This window comes from Rattus norvegicus, chromosome 1 (genome assembly GCF_021556685.1).
Source record: "Rattus norvegicus strain SHRSP/BbbUtx chromosome 1, alternate assembly SHRSP_T2T, whole genome shotgun sequence".
NCBI classification, from domain to species: domain Eukaryota; kingdom Metazoa; phylum Chordata; class Mammalia; order Rodentia; family Muridae; genus Rattus; species Rattus norvegicus.
The window spans coordinates 97,686,347-97,700,019 of record NC_141534.1 but is presented as its reverse complement, the minus strand read 5'-3'; the positions used below and the strand labels follow the sequence as shown (position 1 = coordinate 97,700,019).

Below are 13,673 nucleotides of genomic sequence, written 5' to 3'. Positions count from 1 at the left end.
GGTGGCAGAAACTGCTATTAACAGTAACAATGGCTGCAGTAATGCAAAAAAACTCTCCAGATTTCCAGGTGTAAGCTTTAAGCCTGCCCTCTGTGGCTTCTCTATCCCACACAAAGAGAAAAAGAAACAAAATTACAAGCCCTACCCACAAAGGATCCATTGGAAACAACATTGCCATAGTTCACAAACCTTTCGGCCTCTATACCAAGGCTTTCATCTTCTCTGCTTACCTCCAGAGAACCTTAACATCCCTTATCCGGGAACTTTCTTTCATCATCTCTGCTTACCTCCAGAGAACTTTATCGTCCCTTATCCGGGAATTTACCGACATCGCCGTCCTGAATTAGAATAAGTTCTGAATCCACGAGAATGTCCTCGGTTCCCCTTACGGGCCACCAGTTGTTGCGCCCACCTTGTCTGGCAAGGAAGACGCAACACGGTCGGATTCTTCTCAACAGCCTTTATTGCAGGACCACCTCTTTGCTGATACGGGGACTTCGAGCAGCAAAAGCACTTTCCTTATATACACAGCAGGCTGTGGCTATGCTAATTGTCCTTCAGGGATTGGCGGAGCACGAATCACCTCATTAGCATGGTACCCCCCCTCATTAGCATATTACCAGCCAACTGATGCCAGGTGCAAAACCCGCGCATGCGCAGTACCGTTGTTCACCACAGGAGGGCGCCCTACAAGATGTCAGCAGCATGCAGAAGAAGGCCTTTGAGCAGAGAAAGTACAAGAATCCACTAGCAAAGACCTGGATGGGATAGAAAGTAAAGTACAGAAGTCAAACCAAGCCTGAGTCCATGAGTCCTTCCTCTCACAGCAGCTAAGGTGTTAGATCAGCATGGGATGCTGTCTTAGCTACCTTTCCATATAGGAAAAAAATAAAACCCCATGACTGAATGCAGCCCCAAACTGTGACCCCAACCTGTCTCCCATATGATTGACCACACACAACATTTGAGGGGAAAAGCCAGACAGACATGGCTGGTCATTTTCAAGCTAGTAAAGGAAAATAGATGACACTCTCCACAAGTGCCAACAAGTTCCTAAAGCACATGAATGTGACATTCTCCCAACTATCTTTCTTTTATGTACCAGTATGGTCCCCTCTCTTAAAGCAAGCCAAGGGAAAGAGGTTTAATCACATGCAACACTTTCCAACCACACACCCTGCAGCTCCAATAAATTAGAGTTTTAACCTGAGTTATTCGCTTTGGCTCTGAGTTTCAAGAGTATATTTGTGTGGCTGTATTGTACAGTATAACCTTGTAACCAGTACAGTTTCCTGTTCATAAACGCCAAACATATGTACTGACCATGCGTGTATATAGCACATGATACACTTGGGTCCATTACATCAAGCACAATTATCTTTATTATAAAGACAGCAATTATAAATTACTAACAAGTATATATTAGTAGGATGAGCTTGAAAGAAAAGGCTTATGTATTTATTGGCTGAGGTGTATAAGCAAAGCATACAGCCTCAGTTGGGTGGTGGTGGGACATGGTCTTTAATCCCAACTACAGAGCAAGGTCCAGGACAGCCAGAGTTACACAGATAAACCCTGTCTCAAAAAACAAAACAAAACAAAAGCAGGATGCAACCTCGATTTTCCCTAGCAACAATGGTTCCATACTGAATCGGGTGTGTCATAAATTCAAAAACCAGAACTACCACCTATAACAACAATTCACTGCAAATATTAAGATGTATGTATTTATGAATGGGTCTTTTTTTATTGTCACATTACTTGAACTTCTCAAGGGCACAAAACAGGGTGTACTTATAATAAATGCTGGCAGGATGGCCAGTGACATGGCTTGGGGTAATCATACTGACACCCAAGTATGATGGTTCAAGTTCAATTTCCTGACAATTGTCATCTGACTTCCACAAGTTCACAGTGGCACACAAACACCAACACAAACAAACAAAATCCCCAAACTGTATGTAACCAAAAACCACAGAAGAAAAAAATGTTTGGAAAAGGGGAAATAATGTGATTTAAATATATTGTATGAAAATTTTTTATTAATGTATGGAAGTAGTGCCACACACCTTTAATCTCAGCACTCAGGAGGCATAGGCTGGCAGATCTGTGAGTTCAAGGCCAGCTTGGTCTACAGAGTGAGTTCCAGGACAGCCAGGGCTACACAGAGAAATGCTGTCTCAAAAAAAAATATTCAAAAAGAAAAAACTGGCACAGTGCCTTTAATAGTGAAGCACTGTGGGAGTGTGGAGACATAACAGTGGAGGTCTTTTAAATCTCCCATCATGATTCAATGACAGATTTTCATTGCTTCACAGGGAACTCAGAGAGAAGTCTTGCAAGCTTTTTTTCACTTTTGTCCTCTGTCTCTACTGCCCCTTGATGCCTTAAAATATCTGAGGTAGATTTGCAGTATAAGTAAAAGGATGGTTGTTGCTGACATTTGACCTAAACATAATACAACTGGGTTTTACTCCATGATTCTCAGATCATGTGCAAAACTTAGGCTGGGCTGATGTCTAATATATAATTGTTCAGATGACACATGGTGACCTGCGACAAGAAGCTATTATAGAGATGGCAATCATGTGTGTCTCTTTAGTATGAATTTCCAGAAACTAAGTTATTTCTTCAGCCACTAGATCTTCCCTGATAGTAACACTTAGAAGTATTTTGCTAGTGTGTGCTTGTTCAAGTGGACTGAGGTGAACACACCTGCAAAAGACTGCCATGTATCTTTTAAGCCCTGGAATGGATCTTTCGGTGCTGAAGGAAGGATGAGTTGTCGCTAAATGTTTTCTCACAGTCACTGCACTCAAAGGGCTTGTGTCCTGTGTGAGTTCTCATGTGCCTAACTAAGGCAAAGGTGTCATAAAAGGCCTTCTCACACACTGTGCATTCAAAGGGTTTCTCCTCTGTATGGATCCTACTGTGCTGAAGGAAATTTGCAGGCTGTGTGAAGGCTTTCCCACATTCTCTACACACATACGACTTCTTTCTCATGTGCCGGATGAAGGAAAAGCTATAGTAAAAGGATTTTGCACACTCTTTGCACTCCAGGGGTTTCACACCACTGTGGGTTTGAGTGTGTCAGAGGAAGACAGAGTGGTGGGTGAAAGCCTTGCCACACTCATTGCACTCATAGGGTTTCTCGCCAGTGTGAAGCCGCACATGCTGGATTAGAGAAGACATATCACAAAAGGCCCTTCCGAACTCTTTCACTCAAAGGGTCTTTCTCCAGTGTGTGTCCTCTGATGCCTGATGAACGTTGATCACTGGGCAAAGGCCTTCCCACACTCACTGCACTCGTATGGCTTCTCCCCAGTGTGGACCCTCATATGCTGAGTGAAGGAGGAATTGACACAGAAAGCCTTCCACATTCTTTGCACACAAAGGGCTTTTCTCCAGTGTGAGTCATGTTGTGGTGGAGAAACGTGGAGTGGTGCATGAAGGCCTTGCCACAGTCCTTGCACACGTAGGGCTTCTCCCCAGTGTGGGTCTCTTATGTTTCACAAAAGTGGAGGAGTGTGTAAAGGCCTTACTACACTGGCTGCACTCATACAGCTGCTTCCCAGTGTGAATCCTCGTATGCTGTGCAAAGGAAGAGCTGTAGTAAAAAGCTTTCCCACATGGGTTGGGGATTTAGCTCAGTGGTAGAGCACTTGCCTAGCAAGCGCAAGGCCCTGGGTTCAGTCCCCAGCTCCGAAAAAAAAAAAAGGAAAAGAAAAAAGCTTTCCCACAGTCTTTGCAGAGGAAAGGCTTTTCTGCCGAGTGGGTCATCTTGTGCTGGATGAATGTGGAGCGATGGGAGAAGGCTCTCCCTCATTCGATGCACTCATAGGGTTTGTCACCAGTGTGTATCTGCTGGTGCTCAGTGAGGTGAGAGCTGCGTTTGAAGGCCTTCCCGCACTCCATGCACTGGTGTGGTTTCTCCCTCATATGAATCCTCATATGCTGAATAAAGTCGGCCATGTACCGACAGATCTTCCCACACTTCTTACATTCAGAGAGCTTTATTCCAGCATGAACCTGCTGATGCCATACAAAGGCCCAATTATTCCTAAACACTTTCCCACATTTTTCACATGGATAATGGCTGCTCCCTGTATTGACCACATGCTCTTTTTCTGGTTCTTGGGAATTGTGTTCATGAGCAGAATCCTATGGAGTAGTTTGCTCCTGTAAGACCTGTAAACAGAAACTATTATCTGTCTCCAAAGTACCATGTTTTTGCCTCAGCTTTCCAGGGAAAGTCTCTTTGGAGGAGTCTGTTGTCCTTGTGTTCCCATTTTGTATTTCTGACCATGTTTCTTTCTCCTTGATCTGCCCTAACCTGGAGTCCTCTGAGGATCTCTGTGACAGTTGTTCTTGGAGGTAAAAAGTCAACTTAGAAGCAGTGGATTTTGAGGCATCATCCAATTTTGCTTCGTCACCTAAAGGAAATCCAGCAAGAACATGTTAGTGATTTACTAGTGATGCAAAGAGAACCAAACAAACCCCACTGTAGCAAAAGAAGAAAATGTTGCCCCTGAAGGCTCTTTATTATTACATCCATTTGTGTCTTAAAACCATGTGTGTACATTTTGTTTGTGTTTTGTTTTTGTTTTTGCTAATGCTTGGGCTCTTAATATCTTTCAGTGGAAACATAGGAAGAAAAGCTGGGATATAGAAGAGAGAACCACAAGCAAAGAGGTCACTCCAAGTTCCAGAAAGTGGAGTTGAGCAAAGCAATGGATATAATGTGAGCACTCAATGTGGCATAAGGAAGTGTCACGATGCTATGACAACAGAGAGAGACTGGCCCTGACTTGGTCTGGATCAGCAGAGAGTACAGAAATACTGATGTGTGATCTTATTTGTAAGAAGAGTAAGAGTTACCAGGTAAGAGAAGAGAAGGGTGGGTGGGGGAAATGATACAAATGAATGCTGTATAAATGAGGATAATGTACAAAGGCTGGCCAGAGAGTCCTGGCTACCAAGCAAAAGGTGAAGAAGAAGCTGGTAACTATGGCGATGAAGAGGGACAGGTAGGACGAGAACACTCACTGTCAGGATTCTGGCAGGTGAAAAAGTGAAGGAGAGTAAGAAGGACAGACACACCAGGTCTACCCCCAGGGAATCAGGGACTAAGTGAACAGAACAGTCACAAAGCTAACAGTACCTACACAAAGTCAATGACACAACATGTAGGCAAATCTTGACAGTAGGAACAACAGTAAGAATCCAAAGGAAAAGAGGTTAAAAATACATCATTAATTTTCCTCAAATGCCTCTCTAAGTGCAATAAAATTCCATCTGATCCCAGGAGAATAGCTATCCTCAAAACTACAAACAATTGCAGATGCTTATGAGGACTTGGTTAACACATTGCTAGTTGAGATATAAAGCAGTACCTCCACTGTGAAAATCAGACTGGGTTTCTTCTGTCTGTAAAGGGTTTCATTGGTGTGAGGAGATACCATGACCATAGCAACTCTTATCTAGGAGAACATTTAATTGGGGCTTGCTTGCAGGTTCAGAGTTTCAGTCCATTATCATTATGACAGGAAACATGGAAGCGTCCAGGCAGATATGGTTCTGGAGGAACTGAGTATTCTACCTCTTGTTCTGAAAGCAAGTAAGAGAAGACTGGATTCTAGGCAGATAAGACAAGGGTATTATAGCCCATGCCCACAATGACATACTTCCTCCAACAAGGCCACAGCTCCTAATAGAGCCATTCCCTGAGCTAAGCATATTCAAACCACCACATTCCACTCCTTGCACCCCCTCCCCACATAGGCTTGTTCAAACACATGAGTCTATGTGGGCCAGACCTCGCCACAGCATAAAGCAAAATACATTTAATCCAACTTCAAAAGTCCCCATAGTCTACAGTAGCCTCAACAATGTTAAAAGTCCAAAGTTCAAAGTCTCTTCTGGGGTTCATGCAGTCTCTTAACTATAATCCCATATAAACTCCAAAATATTGGACCAAAGCAAGACTGAAAACCAGCTGGGTAAACTCCAAACTCCACATCTCCATGTCTGATGTCAAATTGCTCTTCAGATCTCCAACTCCTTTCATACTAGCTGACTGCTGCTGGCACATCTGGCATTCAACAGCAACAAACTTCATTTTCTTGGGCTGGTTCCACTCCCTGTTAGCAGCTTTCCTTGGCAGGTATCCCACAGCTCAGGCATCTCTAACATTTTGGGGTCTCCAAGGCAACTTCAACTTTACAGCTTCTTATTCCAGTGTCTGTGAAAATCAGACTGGGATTCTTCTGTCTGTAAAGAGTTTCATTGGTGTGAGGAGACACCATGACCAAGTCCTCCAAAGGGCTTGCATCATTTCTCCAACTCTGCTCTCTGTAGCACTCTAGGTTCTGACTCCAATCTACTGCTGCTGCTGTTCTTGATAATCCCATGATACTGACATCTCTAATTCACTTAAGTGCTCCACTGCAACTAGGCTTCACCAATAGCCTCTCGTGGGCTCTCTTTATGGTGCCAAGCTTCAGTTTCTTTGCATGGCTCCTGCAGTCCTGGGCCATCAACTACAACTGAGGCTGCACCTCCATCAATGACCTTCTCTGGTTTCTCATGGTGCCAAGTCTCAACTGCTCTTCATGACCCCTTCACATATTCAAAAGCAGTACCACCTGGGTGATTTTTACACATTACCAAGTGCAGCTGTAGCACAAGATATAACCTTGGCTATCTCTGGAACACAACTTCTTTGTGCTCAAAGAAAACAGTTTCCAGGAGATTTCATCTCAGTGATGCTGGTCTCTTCTTAATCACCACTAAATTCTTAGCTTCTGCTAACTAGCATCAATTGTCTCAGTAATCCCTTCTATTTTTGACTCTAAAGCCAGAGCCACATGGCCAAAGTTGCAGAGTTCTGCTCTTGCTGGAGCTGGAACAAGGGCCCCTTGTTCTATTACATTATCACCAGCTTTTTATTTTCCAGCTCCTTCACTGCCTAAGTTTGGCTGTCCTGGAACTTGCTCTGTAGATTGACCTTGAACTCAGAGATCTGCATGCCTATCTGTGGAGAGCTCTTGGAGCCCCCTTCTAGGAACTTGGCAGGAATTTGACATTGGGCCAAGACACAGAAGTAGGCTCAGGGAAGAATTTTACTTTGGGCTAGGACAAGGAAGTAGCTCAAGATCTTGATCATCTTGATAAATCCCTGAATACCATGGGACTTTATTGCCTTGGTTTGTTCCTTGACCTACAACTGACCTTATTCTTTGCATGTATTTAGAATGGTATAAAAGTGGACTGGAAAAAAAATAACCTGCTTCAGCTTCGGAACTGTCTGGGGTTATGCTACAGTGTTATCTAATTGTCTTTTCTTTATAATCCTCACTCCCTCCCTGGAGAACCTGTTGGCTGACTGAGCTGGCTTGGTCAGGTGGCGCCTCAATGTTAGAGCTCAAGTATGAGGTATACAGTGAAGGACACTCAAGCAAAGGAAAATAAAGGAGATTTGAGCCAGTGGTGAGTAAACCCTGTAAAAATGGACAAGGTAATAATACAATGCTTTCTGTGCATGTGTTTAGAGTTATACTAAAATCTAGAGGAGTGAAGGTAATTCTCATAGATGTTTTTAGTCTTTCGGCCCTGATTAGAGTAGTTTGGACCCTAGACATGAGAGAGAGAATGGGTTGCAAAAAAGCAGTCCTCCCCGCCTATCTGGGATGCTCTGGTGAAAGAGAAGGAATTTTGTGAGCATAAGCTGTTTCAGAGCTCTCCTATGGAAAGAAGAGGTCACAAGACATTCTGCTTCCTCTCTGGTTCCCATTGGGGGGATGCTTAGTTCTGGTTCTGGGTCCCTTACGATATCTGGATCCCCTTGGTGGCGCATCAGGTTCTCTTCCCTGTCTATTATCTGTCCTTGGCATGTCAACTTGTCCATATCTGTCAGTTTATGTCTGTGTTTTTGTTTGGTTGTTGATTATTGCCTTGGGTTTCATGCTCAAAAGAAAAAACAGGTAAAACTTTATCTGCTGGGTGTTCACTACTTGATTTAGTCTTAACTCAATTTAAAAAAAAAAAAGGCAATCTCAATCGACACCACAAAAACTGATAAACTGCCTTTGGAGCCCTGCACCTGTTGTTAGGAGTCTAAAACAGCTGGGAAAGCCCTGCCAGGGGCTGATTGTTTGCACAAGCTGCTCTTAAAGGGGCCAGTGGCTTCTCAGCTTATATGGTAAGGGAGCTAATGGCTGTTTTTCATATAAAAATCTCTGTGATTGTGTTTATTGGGTTCAGCAGGTGATAAGGTGCTCCTCCCTTGAAATTACAGCTAGAAAAATAGTATGAAAATTTTGTCTGGTCTAAATAAGTAAATTTGTGTAGCCACTTCGTGTTCATTTCTGACTGGTCTTAAATTTACTTGGCATGTTTTGGTTATAGATTATTGGCTTATAAGTTATTAGATATGATTAAAAATTTGTGGGGTTGGGGATTTAGCTCAGTGGTAGAGCGCTTGCCTAGCAGGCGCAAGGCCCTGGGTTCGGTCCCCAGCTCTGAAAAAAAGAAAAAAGAAAAAGAAAAAAAGAAAAAGAAGAAAAAAATTGTAACATTGGTAACAGAAAGTTAGCTTAAAACTGGTACCTCAGGGTTGGAGTCATTCTAGACAACAATGCAAGGTATGAGCCAACCCAGGGAAACAGGTCTTTAAAGATACCTCTAAATTGGGATAATATTTTAAGTAAAACTTATCCTAGAAACCAGACTTATAAAAGATAAGATTTAAAACACTGTCTCTTTAATGAGGTATTAAAAAGCTGCACCATCATGTACTCGTATACAAAAACTGGCAGCCAAACTTTGTAACATAAAGTAATGCACTTGGCATTGATTTTACACAATGGATTGTTTACACTGTTAAAAATTGAGTTTTGCATTCCAAACTTATGGTTATGCTCTGATAATGCAAAAGAAACTTAAAATGTATGGTTAGACTGCCACTATTCCATCAGCTGCAGTTTACAACTCAATCACAAGCTCAAGATTTTAATTCCCCTTGGAACTCACCCATATTCATAAATAAGAAAAAAAAAATCAGGTACTTGGAGATTTAGAAAAGGATAATGGAACTATGGAACTTATGAGAGTATTACAACCTGGCTTACCTATCCCGGCTCCCATTCCAAAAGATACATATAAAATTATCATAGATTTAGAACATTGTTTTTATACTATTCATCTGAATCCTGATGATTGTAAAAGGTTTGCATTTAGTGAGCCTGCTTGTAATTTTAAAGAACCCATGAAGTGATATTGGAAAGTTTTTTGCTGCAGAGAATGGCTAATAGGCCTACTTTATGTCAAAAATTTGTTGTTGCTTCAATACAAGAAGTTAGGACTTTATATCCTTCTGTGTATGTTATTTAATATATAGATGATATTTTATTAGCTGATCCCTCCGAAGTTTTACTACAAGCCTTTGCTCTTATACAACAAGCTTTAAATGCTGGGGGATTAGTTGTTACTCCAGAAAAGATTCAAAGGCAATATCCTTTTCAATATTTAGGACATCAGTCATATCCTAAACAAATTGTAGCATAGAAAATTCAAATAAGAAAATTTACTAACTTGTAATTATTTTCAAAAGCTGCTAGGAGATGTTAATTGGCTAAGACCTCATCCTAAGCTTACCACAAGAGAACTTAAACCTCTGTTTGATATTCTCAAGGGGACACAAATACTAATTAATCTCGACAACTAACTGATGAGGGACGAATAGCTTTGCAGAAAGTAAAGGAAGCTATTGCCAACTACAGATACATTATATAGACTATGATCAATTATGGGCTGTTTGCATTCTTGCTACTTCTCTTCTCATGCACCCACAGCAATTCTTTGGCAGAACCATTAATGTGGATTCATCTTTCTTCATCTCCAAGTAAAGTTCTGCATCCTATTATGAAGCTGCTGTTAATACCTTGATCATGCTAGCCCTTCTTGTCCTGGGAATACTTTTACTTCTGCCCATTGAAACAAAATCTGCCTTTAACAATATCAACATGTTTGTAGCCAAAATAAATGGCTCAAAATTAAAAACGGACTCCCAGCAGAGTTATTAATTTAACAGTCTGGCAGTCAGAATGGGTTAGTTTCTGCACAAGCCTTACCAACCTAAGACAGAAATGTGTTGCTTTTGATAATGCATATTCCATGACGGGTAATGAAGGCATTCTTGTCAGAACAACCTAAGACAGACAACATCTTGTTTATGAAATAAAAAAGGGGGAGGTGTGGAGAGCTCTTGGGGCCACCTTCTAGGAATTTGGCAAGAATTTGACATTGGGCCAGGACACAGAAGTTGGCTCAGGCAACAATTTGAATTTGGGCTAGGACAAGGAAGTAGGCTCAAGATCTTGATCATCTTGATAAGTCCCTGAATACTACAGGATTCAGCTCCATTTCATTTCCTGGTGCCCCTTTATTACTTGAGCCATATATTTTATATTTTTCCATTCTGAGCTTATGGGCAGGACCATGAGGGCAGAGCCCTGATTCTCCCTTCATTGAGCTCCCTATCCTCAGGGACTCTGCTTTGCTGTTTCCCACATCCAGAGTGCTGTTCCCTGTACCCTTCCTCCCAATATTAAACACAAAACAACACTGTGTTTACTCTACTGTGGACACAGGCTAGCAGAGTCACCAAACCACCTGAACATTGTGGGATAGAGAGACCTTGGCTGTTCAATAAATTCCCACTCAGAGCAATGCAGGAAGGTGGAAGATATTTGGGATTTGTCTATTATGAGGGACACTGTGGCACTGGTCCCACTTCTGTTCTAAGCTCATTTGAGGTATTAGTTCAGTTACTAATGCAGGTGTTACTAAAACGTTACACTAAAAATGAATGTCAGCAAGCTCATACTCCCTGATCAAAGTTGGGTCTGTGAGGTGATTTCAGAGGTTAGCCAACAATGCTGTGAAGAGTGGAGGACTCTCACTAAGTGGCCACTTTGCTCAGGCCTTAGGATATATGTGTCATTAATGGAAGTGAGAGAAGCTAAAGGAGTCACTTAACTGAGGCTGTGTTGCTTCCAAACACCAGCAGTGCTGAGGACAAGCACCTTCATACATGTCTGAATAACCCTGCTGTCCTTTTGTGGGTCAGGGAGGGATAACCTTTATGTCTTGAACTCTACACATAGCCCAAGCTGCCCTTGAGCTTTTGATCCTCAAGCCTTGGTCTCCCCTGGATTACAACCTGAATTAGTCTCTTGAGAACCTCCTTTCCTGGCTGATCCTATTGGCTCTGCTGTGAAGACATCTCTCTCCATCATGCTTAGCAGGTTACCTTCCCTTCTCTGGAGATGTGGAACAATACGTGATTGAATGACAGTATTGAGGACTATGTTTCTTACATAATAACCATGTAGATACTGAGAAACCAAGCACACAGCTGTCCTATCACAGTAACTAAGGCTATGAGTTGTGCAATGGCCTCAACCAGCAGAGAGTTGCCTACAGAGGGTGCAATAAAGGTGGCTTTAAACTCTGCAACCAGAAGAGAAATGGATCCTTACTCAGTGAAAGCAGAAGGTCTCCATCATCACTTCCTGGTACAGGGTCCTCTGAGCCAGGTCCAGATCTTCCCATTCCTCCACAGTGAAGGTCACAGCCACATCATCAAATGAAATCAAGGCCTGGGATAATAAATAGAGGGTTTTGGATTGCTATGTAGAACATGTGTAAGTAAGATGGGAGCCTCTTCCCTGGTTGTGGGCAAGAATGCAGAAACGAGACCTGAGCTGCTGGTCATCTGCTAAGGACCTACTCTAGCATGGAGGCCAAGATGGAGGTGCCTTTGATGGAATCCAAAGGTATGTGGGAGAGAAGCCTCCTGTGTGGGAAGCCACTGGAAAGTGAAACAAAACAGTGTGTGACTGTAGAGGAACAGACAGTGGCCATGGAGCTGGGCTTAGGAAGGGTATGAGGACACTGATTCAAACATGACCATCACTGCAGCTGAGCCTCACTGGTCGGCACAGCTTGTTGACTAGAGCCCATCATAAGCTGACTTAAAGTATCTAAAACAGCCAGGGCTACACACAGAGAAATCCTGTCAAACAAACAAAGCAAAATGTAATTAAAGGCAGGGATGTGTGTATGGTATGAACTTGGGAGAGCAGGGCCTAAAAATGAGGCAGTCTAAAGTTTCATGCAATATCTTTATTCAGAGTATCAGACAATTTATCCTCTAAAGAGTTGAGTCACCTTAGTAGTGTACAATTATAAGGACATGCCACCCATGGCAAAACATATGTTCTGTAGGGACTGGGCTGGTGCTAAGGTCCTGTTTCCCAATTGGTTCTTGATCTGTCAGCAAAGAAAACCATGGGCTAATTGCTGGGCAGGAGGTACAGGCGGGACTTCCGGGTCCCTGGAGGAAAAGGGAGAAGCAAGGAAAGAGAGGGAGTTCACCATTTTTTGGAAAGAGGAGAAACAAGTGGGTCTCAGGAGGAGCAGTGGGCTGTGACTACCTATAGGCCAGTGGTCAGAGATGTTTAGGAAGGACTAGATTCAACTGACTAATGTTAGGGCAGGTGGAAGGAGCAGAGCTAAGAGTATTAGTGTCCAGCAATTGTGCCAAGAAGGCAAGTTGAAAATGAACAACTTCGTGTGTGTGTGTGTGTGTGTGTGTGTGTGTGTGTGTGTGTGTGTGTGTGTTTTATCCATGGATTTGAGGGAAGCTGGGAGGGGGCTGGTAGCATAGCCACTTCCCAGAGCTAAAGCAGGGTAGCAAAAAGATACTTGCAACAGTTTTCCATGGAGGCATATAGAAGAATGGCTGGAGTAAACTCATTCCTATCTGCTATACCTGGGAGAAACATCAAAACACATTCCAAGAACAGTTCTGTGTTTTGAAGAAACCACAGCCACAAGACTCTTGACTTGGTTTCTTGGGGTTTTCTCACAAGAGCTCAGAAATCTCCTCACATGGCTCCATTTTTGGGTCATGTTCCAACAGCTTGGGAAGATGGCTGTGGGTGAAGAGCTTGTGGCATAAAGACAGGATTTCAGTTTCCCAGTACCCATGTATATGCTGGATAGCAAAGGATCTCCAAAGCAAGATGGCTAACTTGATGAGCTGAAAAGTAAGCACTGGATTCAACTGAGAGACATTGCCTCCATAAATTAGGTGTACAGCAGTTGATGTAAGACATCAGAATAAGGCATTACTCACACATTTCAATGTGTGAAACAACACACACACACACACACACACACACACACACACACACACACACACCTGCCTCTGCCTTCTGATTGCTAGGATTAAAGGCATGAGTCACTATGTGTGCTGGCTAGAGTCATCTTAGAAGACAGAACCTCAACTGAGAAAATGCCTCCATAGAATCAGTCTGTAGGTAAGTTTGTGGGGCATTTTCTTGATTGATGACTTATGTAGGAGGGCCTAACCAACCACAGTTTGTTACTATCCCTGGGTAGGTGGTCCTGGAGTATATAAGAAAACAAAATGAGCAAGCAAATAAGCAGCCCCCCTTCATGGTCTCTGCATCAGCTCCTACCTCCAGGTCTCTGCCTTGAGCTCTCACCCTGACTTCCCTGGATGATGGATACAAGCTGTAAGGTGACATAACCCCTTCCTTCCCAAGATGCTTCTGGTCATGGGGTTCTATCATGGCAACAGGAAC

General features: G+C 42.8%; 1 pseudogene across 7 annotated transcripts in view; it reads right to left on the bottom strand.

The window, feature by feature from the left end:
* Positions 1–445: 445 nt before the first annotated feature.
* The window catches only part of Znf599l-ps1 (zinc finger protein 599 like, pseudogene 1), a 26,580-nt pseudogene continuing 13,352 nt past the window's right edge, over positions 446–13,673 (bottom strand). For 2 of the 7 annotated variants that reach the window (NR_203049.1, NR_203050.1), the window contains 3 exon segments: positions 1,365–4,433; positions 5,394–5,607; positions 11,541–11,660. The product of NR_203049.1 is annotated as a zinc finger protein 599 like, pseudogene 1, transcript variant 2 (transcript). 7 annotated transcript variants of the gene reach the window in all.